This window comes from Schistocerca piceifrons, chromosome 4, assembly GCF_021461385.2.
Source record: "Schistocerca piceifrons isolate TAMUIC-IGC-003096 chromosome 4, iqSchPice1.1, whole genome shotgun sequence".
Lineage (NCBI taxonomy): Eukaryota > Metazoa > Arthropoda > Insecta > Orthoptera > Acrididae > Schistocerca > Schistocerca piceifrons.
This window is the reverse complement of record NC_060141.1, coordinates 385,742,797-385,756,608: the sequence shown is the minus strand read 5'-3', so window position 1 is coordinate 385,756,608 and position 13,812 is coordinate 385,742,797. Positions and strand designations below refer to the sequence as shown.

Here is a 13,812-nt window from a genome sequence, read left to right as displayed (position 1 = left end):
AAACGTTCGTAACACCAGCGGTGCAATAGAAAGACGTCCTACAGAGTGTTCCGAAACTGTTCGTTCAAATTAATACAGGAAGCCGATAACATCAAAACACTTTTTGATAAGGAACATACGGTCTCTGAAGTTAACTTTCAATGTAGTCGTGTGAGTAAGTTCTTGTGTATGTGTCGCTGACTGGCAATGAGGACTGGCATTCAAAACATCTCCGGCTATGTCATATTCCGAAAGCCACCTAATGGTTTGTGTGGCGGAGGGTACTTTCGGTACCACTGTCTGATCCCTCTGACCCTGTTCCACTCGCGAATAGTGCATGGGAAGAATGATTGTCGGTAAGCCTCTGTATTGGCTCTAATTTCTCAAATTTTCTCCTCGTGGTCAGTACGCGAGATGTTTGTGTGTGTGTGTGTGTGTGGGGGGGGGGGGGGGGGGGGGAAAGTAATATGTTGTCCGACTGCTCCTGAGAAGTGCTGTCCGGAAGTTTCAATAGTAAATCTCCTCGTGATGGACAACGTCTATCTTGTAACGTCTGCCAGTGGAGTTTAGTATCTCCGTAACGCCCTCTCGCCAGCTAAACGATCCCGTGACGAAACGCGCAGCTCTAAGTTGGATCTTCTCTATCTCCTCTATCAGTCCTAACTAATAGGGATCCCAGATAGAGGAACAATACTCAAAAATCGAGCGAACAAGCGAATTATAAGCCACTTCTTTCGTGGATGAGTCACATTTCCTTAAGATTCTTCCGGTGAATCTGAGTTTGGTATCTGCTTTTCCCTCTATCTGTTTTATGTGGTCTTTCCAGTTAAGGTCGCTCTGGATAATTACCCCTAGATATTTTATAGCTGACGCTGTCTCCAGTTGTTTGTCATTAATAGTGTAGCTGTACAGCAGTGGATTTCTTTTCCTATGTATGCGCAATATGTTACATTTATTTACGTTCAGGGTCAACTGCCAGAGCTTACACCATTAATCAGTTCTGTGCAGGTCGTTCTGCAAATTCTTACCATCTTATGGCGTTGCTACTTTGGTATAGGCAACTGCATCATCTGGTATTAACCTTAAAGAGCATCCGACAACTTCTACGAGATCATTTATATATAACGTAAACAGCAATGGTCCTATCACGCTTCTCTGTGGTATTCCTGTACTACCTTTACATCTGTCGATTTTGTTTTGTTAAGAGCGACGTGTTGAGTCCTTTCTGCAAGGAAGTCTTGAATCCAATCGCAAGTCTGCTCCGATAATACGTGAGCTCGTATTTTTTTCGTTAAACGGCAGTTCGGAACGTTTTTAAATGCCTTACTGAAATCAAGGAACACGGTATCAACCTGAGCGCCGTTGTCCACTGCGCTGATATCTCATGGAGGAACAGAGTGAGCTGAGTTTCGCAGCATTTCTGTTTGCTAAATCCACTTTGATTTTTATAGAGGAGATATTCATTTTCTGCTGTGTATGGATGGTTATCTGTGAGGTCCGCCTGGAAACACACCTATTAAAAGGATGTACTTGCAGCACGGCTGGACCCCGGCTCACGTTAGCATTGCTGTGAGGAATTACCTGAGAGCCACCTTCGGAAATCGATGGGTCTGCCGAGGCCAGGCGTCACGTGTCAGGACTTCTTCCTCTGGGAGCAAATGAAGCAGCTGGCGTATGAAACCGTTGTGGAAGTAGAAGAAGGCCTCGTCGCTTGAAATGTCGTCGCTGATGGCACTACGGATGTGCCGGAAGTCTTCAAACGGACACGAGACCAATGGTCCGGCGATGTACTGCGTGCATACAAGCCAACGGTCGCTCATTCGAACAGTTCTTGTGAACGCCTCTGCTATAATTAGCATGCTAAACTACCTTCTGTGTAAATCGTCTCTAGCGTCAGAAATTGACATCAGGGACCATAAATGCCACAGCTAATATATTTGTCGTGATGTTCTTTACCTCCCGTATTGATTTCAACGAATAGTTTCGGAGCACTATGCATACTAACACGGAACGAAACAGCGCAGTGGGTAGAGACTGACCCCTCTTTCGTTGGATTTCCAACCCCCACAACTTTTAGATTTCCCATCGTTTCCCTAAGTCACTTACGGTGAATCTGAAAGGATGCCTTTGAAAAGATCAGGGCCGATTTCCTTTCCCATTACTGCGAGGTGTGAGTTTAAGCTCAGTCTTTATCGTCAGCGACGTGATGTCAAATATTAGTATCTTATATCCTTCCTTACTATCGTCTTCCTAATCTGTTTTCCCCTCACAAGTGAACGAAGGCAGTAGTGTCTGTTTCTGCTCTACGAACTTCTTTTGACCAGTAATCTGTGAACAGTAGACAAAACGAACGTTTCAGAACAGCTGGATGCAGTGGTCGTGATCTCAACGTTTGCTGGTTCGCACGTTTTACGGAATTCCCGTGAGAATGTGAAAGCGACAGCAACCGAGGTGCCCGCTTGTCAGTACGTTACCAGCCGAATGAGGGGCACAATGGCAGGTTGTTTCCAGCGTGCGGGACACATTGCCAAAGCGGAGAAAACACGGCAACAAGGCGCTTGCAGACGCCCCCTTTCGTAACCTCTGTTGGTCGTAGTCTGTTAAAACAGGAAACTGTTTTGACACGAGGCTGACTGTGTGTGTGTGTGTGTGTGTGTGTGTGTGTGTGTGTGTGTGTGTGGACCCAGCGGTAGGCCCGCGACAGTCTACAAATTACATCTACATCTACATTGATACTCCGCAAGCCACCCAACGGTGTGTGGCGGAGGGAACTTTACGTGCCACTGTCATTACCTCCCTTTCCTGTTCCAGTCGCGTATGGTTCGCGGGAAAAACGACTGTCTGAAAGCCTCCGTGCGCGCTCTAATCTCTCTAATTTTACATTCGTGATCTCCTCGGGAGGTATAAGTAGGGGGAAGCAATATATTCGATACCTCATCCAGAAACGCACCCTTTCGAAACCTGGCGAGCAAGCTACACCGCGGTGCAGAGCGCCTCTCTTGCAGAGTCTGCCACTTGAGTTTATTAAACATCTCCGTAACGCTATCACGGTTACCAAATAACCCTGTGACGAAACGCGCCGCTCTTCTTTGGATCTTCTCTATCTCCTCCGTCAGACCGATCTGGTACGGATCCCACACTGATGAGCAATACTCAAGTATAGGTCGAACGACTGTTTTGTAAGCCACCTCCTTTGTTGATGGACTACATTTTCTAAGCACTCTCCCAATGAATCTCAACCTGGTACCCGCCTTACCAACAATTAATTTTGTATGATCATTCCACTTCAAATCGTTCCGCACGCATACTCCCAGATATTTTACAGAAGTAACTGCTACCAGTGTTTGTTCCGCTATCATATAATCATACAATAAAGGATCCTTCTTTCTATGTATTCGCAATACATTACATTTGTCTATGTTAAGGGTCAGTTGCCACTCCCTGCACCAAGTGCCTATCCGCTGCAGATCTTCCTGCATTTCGCTACAATTTTCTAATGCTGCAACTTCTCTGTATACTACAGCATCATCCGCGAAAAGCCGCATGGAACTTCCGACACTATCTACTAAGTCATTTATATATATTGTGAAAAGCAATGGTTCCATAACACTCCCCTGTGGCACGCCAGAGGTTACTTTAACGTCTGTAGACGTCTCTCCATTGATAACAACATGCTGTGTTCTGTTTGCTAAAAACTCTTCAATCCAGCCACACAGCTGGTCTGATATTCCGTAGGCTCTTACTTTGTTTATCAGGCGATAGTGCGGAACTGTATCGAACGCCTTCCGGAAGTCAAGAAAAATAGCATCTACCTGGGAGCCTGTATCTAATATTTTCTGGGTCTCATGAACAAATAAGGCGAGTTGGGTCTCACACGATCGCTGTTTCCGGAATCCATGTTGATTCCTACATAGTAGATTCTGGGTTTCCAGAAATGACATGATACGCGAGCAAAAAACATGTTCTAAAATTCTACAAGAGATCGACGTAAGAGATATAGGTCTATAGTTTTGCGCATCTGCTCGACGACCCTTCTTGAAGACTGGGACTGTTTGCGCTCTTTTCCAATCATTTGGAACCCTCCGTTCCTCTAGAGACTTGCGGTACACGGCTGTTAGAAGGGGGGCAAGTTCTTTCGCGTACTCTGTGTAGAATCGAATTGGTGACAACTGTGAACCGCTGGGCGACGGAAAATAACGCTGAGGGCCTAGCCACAAGGCCTACAAGCATCACTGGACATTTTTCGCCGGTACTTTTACATTAGCTTCATGTTGACGAGGCATTTTACATATGAGATATCCCTTTCAAAAGCAAATTCCGTCTGGTGCCTACACAGACTAAACTGCATAGGACTTACGTTGGACGAACGTGGAGATCCAAGGAAATTATCTTGCCGTTCCTATACATCAGATTATTAAAAAAAAGTTATTGGAAACGCTACCATGTACAAACCAACCCACCTTTGTAGCCGAGATGGCTAATGCACACCTGTACGGTAGCGCTGGACTCGGAGGTAAGCCGGATCGAATCCTTCTAGTTGATGGAATTTTCACTGCCAGTATACGGCCAGCAATGGCAAGAGAACTGGTGGCGGAAAATTCCTAATCACTAAATTCCAAATCTCTCCCAAATGTCACATAAAATGAGGGAATGCGACACTGTTGATGTTGATCCTTCCGGCGGATGGGGACTTTAATCTCAAAGTCCCCCTGGTGCGATTCCAGATGAAAAGGCCATGAGTCGGTAACGGGTTTCCCCTCTTGATCATTATTAAACATAAATATAACCCTGCACCATATACGCAAGCACTACAATTATCATTTTTTTGCGTCATCATTCTTGTAAGTGGTTTGATGCGGCCCGCCACGAATTCTATTCTCGTGCCAAACTTTTCATTCCAAAGTAACACTCGCAACACGTGTCCTCCCTTATTTGCTGGATGTATTCCAATCTCACTCTTCTATAGCTTTTACTCTCCACAGCTCGCACTAGTATCTACATCTACATCTACGTCCATACTCCGCAAGCCACCTGACGGTGTGTGGCGGAGGGTACCTTCAGTACCTCTATCGGTTCTCCCTTCTATTCCAGTCTCGTATTGTTCGTGGAAAGAAGGACTGTCGGTATGCCTCTGTGTGGGCTCTAATCTCTCTGGTTTTATCCTCATGGTCTCTTCGCGAGATATACGTAGGAGGGAGCAATATACTGCTTGACTCTTCGGTGAAGGTATGTTCTCGAAACTTCAATAAAAGCCCGTACCGAGCTACTGAGCGTCTCTCCTGCAGAGTCTTCCACTGGAGTTTATCTATCATCTCCGTAACGCTTTCGCGATTACTAAATGATCCTGTAACGAAGCGCGCTGCTCTCCGTTGGATCTTCTCTATCTCTTCTATCAACCCTATCTGGTACGGATCCCACACTGCTGAGCAGTATTCAAGCAGTGGGTGAACAAGCGTACTGTAACCTACTTCCTTTGTTTTCGGATTGCATTTCCTTAGGATTCTTCCAATGAATCTCAGTCTGGCATCTGCTTTACCGACGATCAACATTATATGATCATTCCATTTTAAATCACTCCTAATGCGTACTCCCAGATAATTTATGGTATTAACTGCTTCCAGTTGCTGACCTGCTATTTTGTAGCTAAATGATAAGGGATCTATCTTTCTGTATATTCGCAGCACATTACACTTGTCTACATTGAGATTCAATTGCCATTCCCTGCACCATGCGTCAATTCGCTGCAGATCCTCCTGCATTTCAATACAATTTTCCATTGTTACAACCTCTCGGTACACCACAGCATCATCTGCAAAAAGCCTCAGTGAACTTCCGATGTCATCCACCAGGTCATTTATGTATATTGTGAATAGCAACGGTCCTATGACACTCCCCTGCGGCACACCTGAAATCACTCTTACTTCGGAAGACTTCTCTCCATTGAGAATAACATGCTGCGTCCTGTTATCTAGGAACTCCTCAATCCAATCACACAATTGGTCTGATAGTCCATATGCTCTTACTTTGTTCATTAAACGACTGTGGGGAACTGTATCGAACGCCTTGCGGAAGTCAAGAAACACGGCATCTACCTGTGAACCCGTGTCTATGGCCCTCTGAGTCTCGTGGACGAATAGCGCGAGCTGGGTTTCACATGACCGTCTTTTTCGAAACCCATGCTGATTCCTACAGAGTAGATTTCTAGTCTCCAGAAAAGTCATTATACTCGAACACAATACGTGTTCCAAAATTCTGCAACTGATCGACGTTAGAGATATAGGTCTATAGTTCTGCACATCTGTTCGACGTCCCTTCTTGAAAACGGGGATGACCTGTGCCCTTTTCCAATCCTTTGGAACGCTACGCTCTTCTAGAGACCTACGGTACACCGCTGCAAGAAGGGGGGCAAGTTCCTTCGCGTACTCTGTGTAAAATTGAACTGGTATCCCATCAGGTCCAGAGGCCTTTCCTCTTTTGAGCGATTTTAATTGTTTCTCTATCCCTCTGTCGTCTATTTCGATATCTACCATTTTGTCATCTGTGCGACAATCTAGAGAAGGAACTACAGTGCAATCTTCCTCTGTGAAACAACTTTGGAAAAAGACATTTAGTATTTCGGCCTTTAGTCTGTCATCCTCTGTTTCAGTACCATTTTGGTCACAGAGTGTCTGGACATTTTGTTTTGATCCACCTACCGCTTTGACATAAGACCGAAATTTCTTAGGATTTTCTGCCAAGTCAGTACATAGAACTTTACTTTCGAATTCATTGAACGCCTCTCGCATAGCCCTCCTCACACTACATTTCGCTTCGTGTAATTTTTGTTTGTCTGCAAGGCTTTGGCTATGTTTATGTTTGCTGTGAAGTTCCCTTTGCTTCCGCAGCAGTTTTCTAACTCGGTTGTTGTACCACGGTGGCTCTTTCCCATCTCTTACGATCTTGCTTGGCACATACTCATCTAACGCATAATGTACGACGGTTTTGAACTTCGTCCACTGATCCTCAACACTATCTGTACTTCTTCTCGTCAATGTTTCCAGTATATTGCTTTCCTCGCCAATTCTGCGGAGAGCCTCTTCATTCCTTACCTTGTCAGTCCATCTTATTTTCAACATTCTTCTGTAGCACCACATCTCTAACGCTTCGATTCTCGTCTGTTCTGGTTTTCCCACAGCCCATGTTTCATTACCAAACAATGTTTTGCTCCAAACGCACATTCTTACAAATTTCTACCTCAAATTAATGCCTTTGTTTCATACTGGTGGAACGACGTATTTGCCAGTTCTAGTCTGCTTTTTGTGTCCACCTTGCTTCCTTAATTCCACCTACTTCGTGATTCTCAATTCTGATGCAAAGTCTCTCCCTTTCCCATTTCTGCTGCTCTCATTACTTTCATCTTTCTTTAGTTTACTCTCAAACCACATTCTGTACTCATTAGACTGTTCATTCCATTGAACAGATCCTGTAATTCTTCACTTTCATTGAGGATAGCGACGCCATAGGAAAATTTTATCACTGACATCTTTTGACACTGAATTTTAATTCCACCTTCGTTTTATTCCTCTCAATGCTTCTTCGATGTACAGACTGAACAGTACGGTGTGAAAGATTACATCCCTGTCGTTCACCCTTTTTAATCCGAGCGCTACGTTTTTGGTCCTCCAGTCTTATTCTTCCCTCTTGGTTCTCGTACGTATCTTATATTACCCGTGTTTCCCTATAGCTCACCCGTTTGACACTGTCGAATGCTGTTTCTAGGTCGACAAATCCTATGAATGTGTCTTAATTTTTCTTCAGTCTTGCTTCCAGTATCAACCGCAACGTCAGAACTGCCTCTCTGCTACCATCACCGTTCATGAAGTCAAACTGATCATCTGAGAGATCCTCAATTTTATTTTCCATTCATCTGTATATTATTCTTGTCAGCAACTTGGATGAATGCGCTTTTAAGCTGGTTGTCCAATAATTCTCGCAGTTGTCGGCTCTTGCAATCTTTGGAATTTTGTGGATGATGTTTTTTACGAAAGTTTGAGTATATAGCCAGACTCATACATTCTACCATCCAACATGAATATTCGTTTTGTTGTCAATTCCCACAATGATTTTAGAAATTCCGATGGAATGTTATGTATCCCTTCTGCCTTATACGATCTTAAATCTTCCAAAGCCCTTTTAACTTCTGATTCTAATACTGGATCCCCTATGTCATCCTTATCGACTACTGTTTCTTCTTCTATCACATCAGACAAGTCCTCCCACTCGTAGAGGCATACAATGCACTCTTTTCTGCCCTTGCTTTTAATTTCACCGGAGGCTCATTTGAATTTTCTATATGCTGAATCGAACTTTCCGGTAATGGTTTCTTTCTAGATTTCTTCACGTTTTTCATGCAGCCATTTGGCCTTAGCTTCCCAGTACTTCCTATTTATTTCATTCCTAAGTGACTTGTATCTGTATTCCTGAATTTCCCTGAATATTTTTGTATTCCCTTCGTTCGTAAAGTATTTCTTCTATTACTCCTGGCTTCTTCGCAGTTTTTTCCTTCTACCTATATTTTTTCTTTCCAGCCGCGCGGAGTAGCCGTGCGGTTCGGGGGGGGGGGGGGGGGGGGGGGCGCCTTGTCACGGTTCGCGAGGCTCCCCCTGTCGGAGGTTCGAGTCCTCCCTCGGGCATGGGTGTGTGTGTTGTCCTTAGCGCAATTTACTTTAAGTTACATTAAGTAGTGTTTAAGCTTAGGGACCGATGACCTCAGCAGTTTGGTCCCATAAGACCTTACCACAAATATCCAAATTTTCTTTCCAACTTCTCTGATTGCCCTTTTTAAATCGAACTGCGTGCTGAGCTATTCATTATCGCAGTAACTATAGACTCAGAGAACTTCAAGCGTGTCTCTTCATTCCTTCACATTCCGTATCCCACTTCTGCGCTCATTGACTCTTCCTGACTAGTCTTTTTAAGTTCAACCTACTCTTGATTATTGCTACATTGTGGTCTAGTTCACGTGTCAATTATTACGCTTACCTACATTTTATTAATAAACACAACTCTCACGTTATAAGAGGTCAATGTGGGCGAAGAAAGAACACAGTTTCCAGCAGACGGTTGTGACCACTCTGTGGGGTGGCCCAACCAGCCATGATCCATTTACATTTTTACAATTTATTTTTCTTCTTTTTCCCGTCTTTTATCCCGTATCTTTGAGGGATCGGCATGTTAATTTATGGTTTTGGCAATCTCATTGGCAGAGAAAGGACGAATGCCCCTCCTGTTGTCACCGCTTCCCCCACCCCCCCTCGTCCCCCCACCCCATGGTGGAATTTGATTACCCCACCTGTCTGTGTCTCGTGTTATCCCATATGAGAGTGTGCGAACGATTTCGAAATGTTTACGAATCGTGTAACTTAGGCGTGGCGTGGGTACCAACCTGGAACTCGCCTCGCTGGACATAAGAAACCGCCTAAAAATCATATCCAAGCTGGACTGCACACCGGTCCTCGTCGTTAATCCAAAGGGCGGAGTCGACCCGGTGCCGGTGCCCTTCCCCGAATGCGGAAGTGGCGTGCTAACGCACGCGGCTATCCAGGCGGGTCTTTTTTTTATGGTTCCGGACCTCAGTAGGTGAACACAAAACCTTCATAGGATCACTTTATTGTCAGCATGTCTGTGTGTCCGATTGTTAAAAACCTTCTTCTCAGGAACTCGTTGACGTATGTTGAAATTTATGTCACATACTAAGGTCTGTAGTCCGTCAGCGGGATGATAAATATAAGTTTCTGAATAAATTCAACAGAAACATACCCATCAGAACCACGTGTATGGTACTACGAGTTGGTTTTGAATCATGGAATTTGGCAAGAAGTAAGGATTCACAATATACTCTGAAGCGCCAAAGAAACTGGTATAGGCATCCGTATTCAAATACGGAGATATGCAAACAGGCAGCATACAGCGCTGCAATCGGCAACGCTTGTATAAGACAAGTTCTGACGCAATTGCTAGATCGGTTTCTGCTGCTGCAATGGCAGGTTATCAAGATTTGAGTTTGAACGTGGTGTTACAGTCGGCGCACGAGCGAAGGGATACGGCATCTCCGAGGTAGCGACGAAGTGAGGATTTTCCCGTGCGACCATTCAAGAGTGTACTGTGAGTATCAGGAATCCGGTAAAACAGCAAATCTCAGACATCACTGCGGCCGGAAAAAGATCCTGCAAGAACAGGACCAACGACGACGGAAGAGAATAGTTCAACGTGACAGAAGTGGAAACCTACCACACATTGCTGCAGATTTCTACGCTGGGCCATCAACAAGTGTCAGCGTGCGAACCATTCAACGAAACATCATCGCCGGCCGAAGTGGCCGTGCGGTTCTAGACGCTGCAGTCTGGAACCGCGAGACCGCTACGGTCGCAGGTTCGAATCCTGCCTCGGGCATGGATGTGTGTGATGTCCTTAGGTTACTTAGGTTTAACTAGTTCTACGTTCTAGGGGACTAATGACCTCAGAAGTTGAGTCCCATAGTGCTCAGAGCCATTTGAACCATTTTTGAAACATCATCAAAGTGGGCTTTCGGAGCCGGAGGCACACTCGTGTATCCTTGATGACTGCACGACACAAAATTTTATGCCTCCCCTGGGCCCGTCAACACCGACATTGGACTGTTGATGACTGGAAATATGTTACCTGGTCGGACGAGTCTCGTTTCAAATTGTATCTAGTGGATGGACGTGTGTACTGCTATGGAGGCAACCTCATGAACCCATCAGGGGACAGCTGAAGCTGGTGGAGACTCTGTAATGGTTTGGGGCATGTGCAGTTGGAGTGATACGGGATCCCTGATAAGTCTAGATACGACTTTGACAGGTGACAGATACGTAAGCATCCTGTTTGATCACCTGCATCCATTCATGTTCATTGTGCATTCCGACGGACAATGTGATACCCCAAAAGTCCAGAATTGCTACAGAGTGGTTACAGGAACATTCGTCTGAGTTCGAACACTTCCGCTGGCCACCAGGCTCCGTAGACATGAAATTATTGAGCGTATCTGGGATGCCTTGCAAAGTGCTGTTCAGAAGAGATCTCCACCCCCTCGTACTCTTACGGATTTATGGACAGCCTTGCAGGATCCATGGGGTCAGTTCAGTCCAGCACTACTTCAGACGTTAGTCGAGTCTGTGCCACGTCGTGTTGCGGCACTTCTGCGTGCTCGAGGGGCCTACACGAGGTTAGGGTGGTGTAAGAGTTTCTTTGGCTCTTCAGTGTATAGGTAAAGAAAAAAAATCAGAATATTGTTAATTTGTAATTATATCACACGACAAAAACTCTTCTTTTGTCACTTGTTATCGAACGTCTACCTTGACATTAAAACATTCTCGAAAGTCTTTGAATCCCTTGGAACGATATCTTCCCAGTACAGATGTCTATAATAATCAAAAATCGTCGTGATTCTCGATCCTCACTACCCACATGATTTCTCTTACTGTACGGGGCACTAACTAGTAACAATCTAATTGATCAACAGGTTCACATTTTTCAGTAGCAATGCGTTTTATGTTTTTAATGACAAGTGAAAACTGTAAATGCGAACATTTTAAGTTAAACTTTATTATGGCCGCTCTTGAGATCGAGTGAAACTACAAATTTGCTGTTACCAGTCACTATTTGATAATTGATGTTAGAGGTTCAAGTCTCTGAAATGCGTACTGGAAATAAAATAAGCGATGACTGACAACAGTAAACTTAGAGTGCCAACAAGTGAAACACGGTGCATTTCAGGACATTTTATTGCACATCCTTTTTTCCCTTTGGTGTTGGGAACGAGGAAGTGAATCGGTTTATGGGGCTTCCGCCAGTATGAAACACCACTGTGAAATCGACTGAAGATTACAACAGCTTCGAAGTCGTTAATGAGCAAAGACTGCGGCAGAGGCGGATTACTTTATAACAAGCAACGGCTGCCGCCAGCACGATCGTACTCGCGGAAGTAACAGTATAATGACTCCAATCTCTGGCATCAAAATATCTAAACACCGCAAAGCAGACGTTCTGTTGGGTAAGAGTTCGGCTATAAGACTACTGACTTAAGACACCAGAAACGAAAGCGTAATAAACCACAGCAGTGAAATAATGGCAAGAAAAAGATACAAAAACAGAAGAATAACGACAGAGTGCTGTTGCAGTGTTCGCATTTTCTCTCCTTCGGTACTTAAAATTATCAAAAGACTTCCAGCCACGTCACATGGAAGGCAAAACCTGACGGAGCGTTGGTTAGGACGTATCAGTGGCAGAAGAAAACGAAGCACTTGAAGAGAAATAAAAACTCGAAAACAAAGAAGAGCTCTGGTTGATCGAGATGGATCAACGACTCAAATTTGAATTTTTGTCTTTCGTCATGGTATACAAGTAGTAAAAACGTCAGGAGAGAATTTAACACGAGATTCTGTGCGCAGAATGATTATGAAAAATATCCTTAGAAATGGATATTTAACGACTATATACACGAAATTTGATGCGGTGAGACAAGTACTGTGTTGCTGCAGCAGATGCCGTGACACGTAAGTTCGTTAATAAACTGCTCACATACCACTAACGCGGACCGCCTGCCTTTTCACAAGCGACTCTTTGTTCTGGCAATGCCGTCACAGACATTAGCACACGTGTTTCTTATTTGTATTGCGGATCTTGCGTGACCGGTTCTACAAATGGAACAATATTTCGCCGTCGTACGGACACTACACGAAAGAAATCGGTCTCATAATTTATTGGCTAGTCCTCAGTCAACCATCTACATCTATACTCTGAAAACCACTGTGAAGTGCATGGCAGGGGGTGCTTAGCATTGTAACAAACTGCATCGGGGTCATCATCGGCATGCTGTACGCTGTCTCGCAACAGAACGTATCATTTAGAGTACTGATAAACTGAGAAACCGCATACGTTGTAGAACATGCACTCGCCAGTGCATGGCAGGGGGTACTTGGCATTGTCCCACATGTTCCTTCACGTTCCAATCAAGTGTGGACAGCAGAAAGAATGACTGCTTAAATACCTCCGTGGGCGCTGTAATTAGACTAATCTTGCGTTTGTGGTCGCTACGGATGAGAGACCCAGAGGTCTGTAGTATATTCTTAGATTTCTCACGTAATACTGATTCTTACAACTTTTCAAGTAGGCTTTCATAAAACAGTTGGCATCTATCGTATAGCTTAATTAAAAGCCAACGGTTCCAATTATTGCACTGAAAGACCTATTATCTTATTTCAGTATGCTTCAAACTACGGACGGATATTCGGTTTGGCGAAGGAGGACAAAAGGAGGATGGGTCTTTTAAGGATAAAATAATGGCTAATAGCTCGACGCTGTAACCTATCAACATATAACTAGGAGAAAATACAGACGAAGAAAAGCATCTATTTCCGGTTCTGCATACTGGTCTTCTCTAACGTTTTGCTCGTGAAATCTTCACGAAGTAATAGAAAAGTGCCACATTACCTTTACGTGAAAGGTACTGATCTTTACTTGTAGCAGTTATGCTGGTAGGTGCGTAATTCACGGATAAACAAGAAAACAAAAAAGAAATACTCACCAGTTTTTGTGTGATCTTTCGCTGCATCACCTCCTGAAACAAAAGAAAAGTAAATATTAAGTATTAGTGTCTGTGGGCCCCTACATTAGTATAGTAGGAAGACTTTCAAATGTGATTAAGTAAGTGCAGTGTTAGAACTTTGCATCAAGGTCAACATCGATATGGTGTACATTCTCTTATGACAGAACAGGTCATTTAGAGAACTAATGAACCGGAAAGTACCGGGTGGTAATAATTGAAGTATGGCC

The 13,812-nt window shown here is 44.2% G+C and overlaps 1 protein-coding gene across 1 annotated transcript in view; it reads right to left on the bottom strand.

Moving 5' to 3' along the window:
- LOC124795142 (centlein-like) overlaps positions 1 to 13,812 on the bottom strand; it is a 551,801-nt gene that overhangs the window by 177,497 nt on the left and 360,492 nt on the right. The window contains exon 2 of the mRNA XM_047259020.1: positions 13,565 to 13,597. The gene's annotated coding sequence lies outside the window, so the exon portion shown is untranslated. The remainder of the gene's footprint in view (positions 1 to 13,564; positions 13,598 to 13,812) is intronic.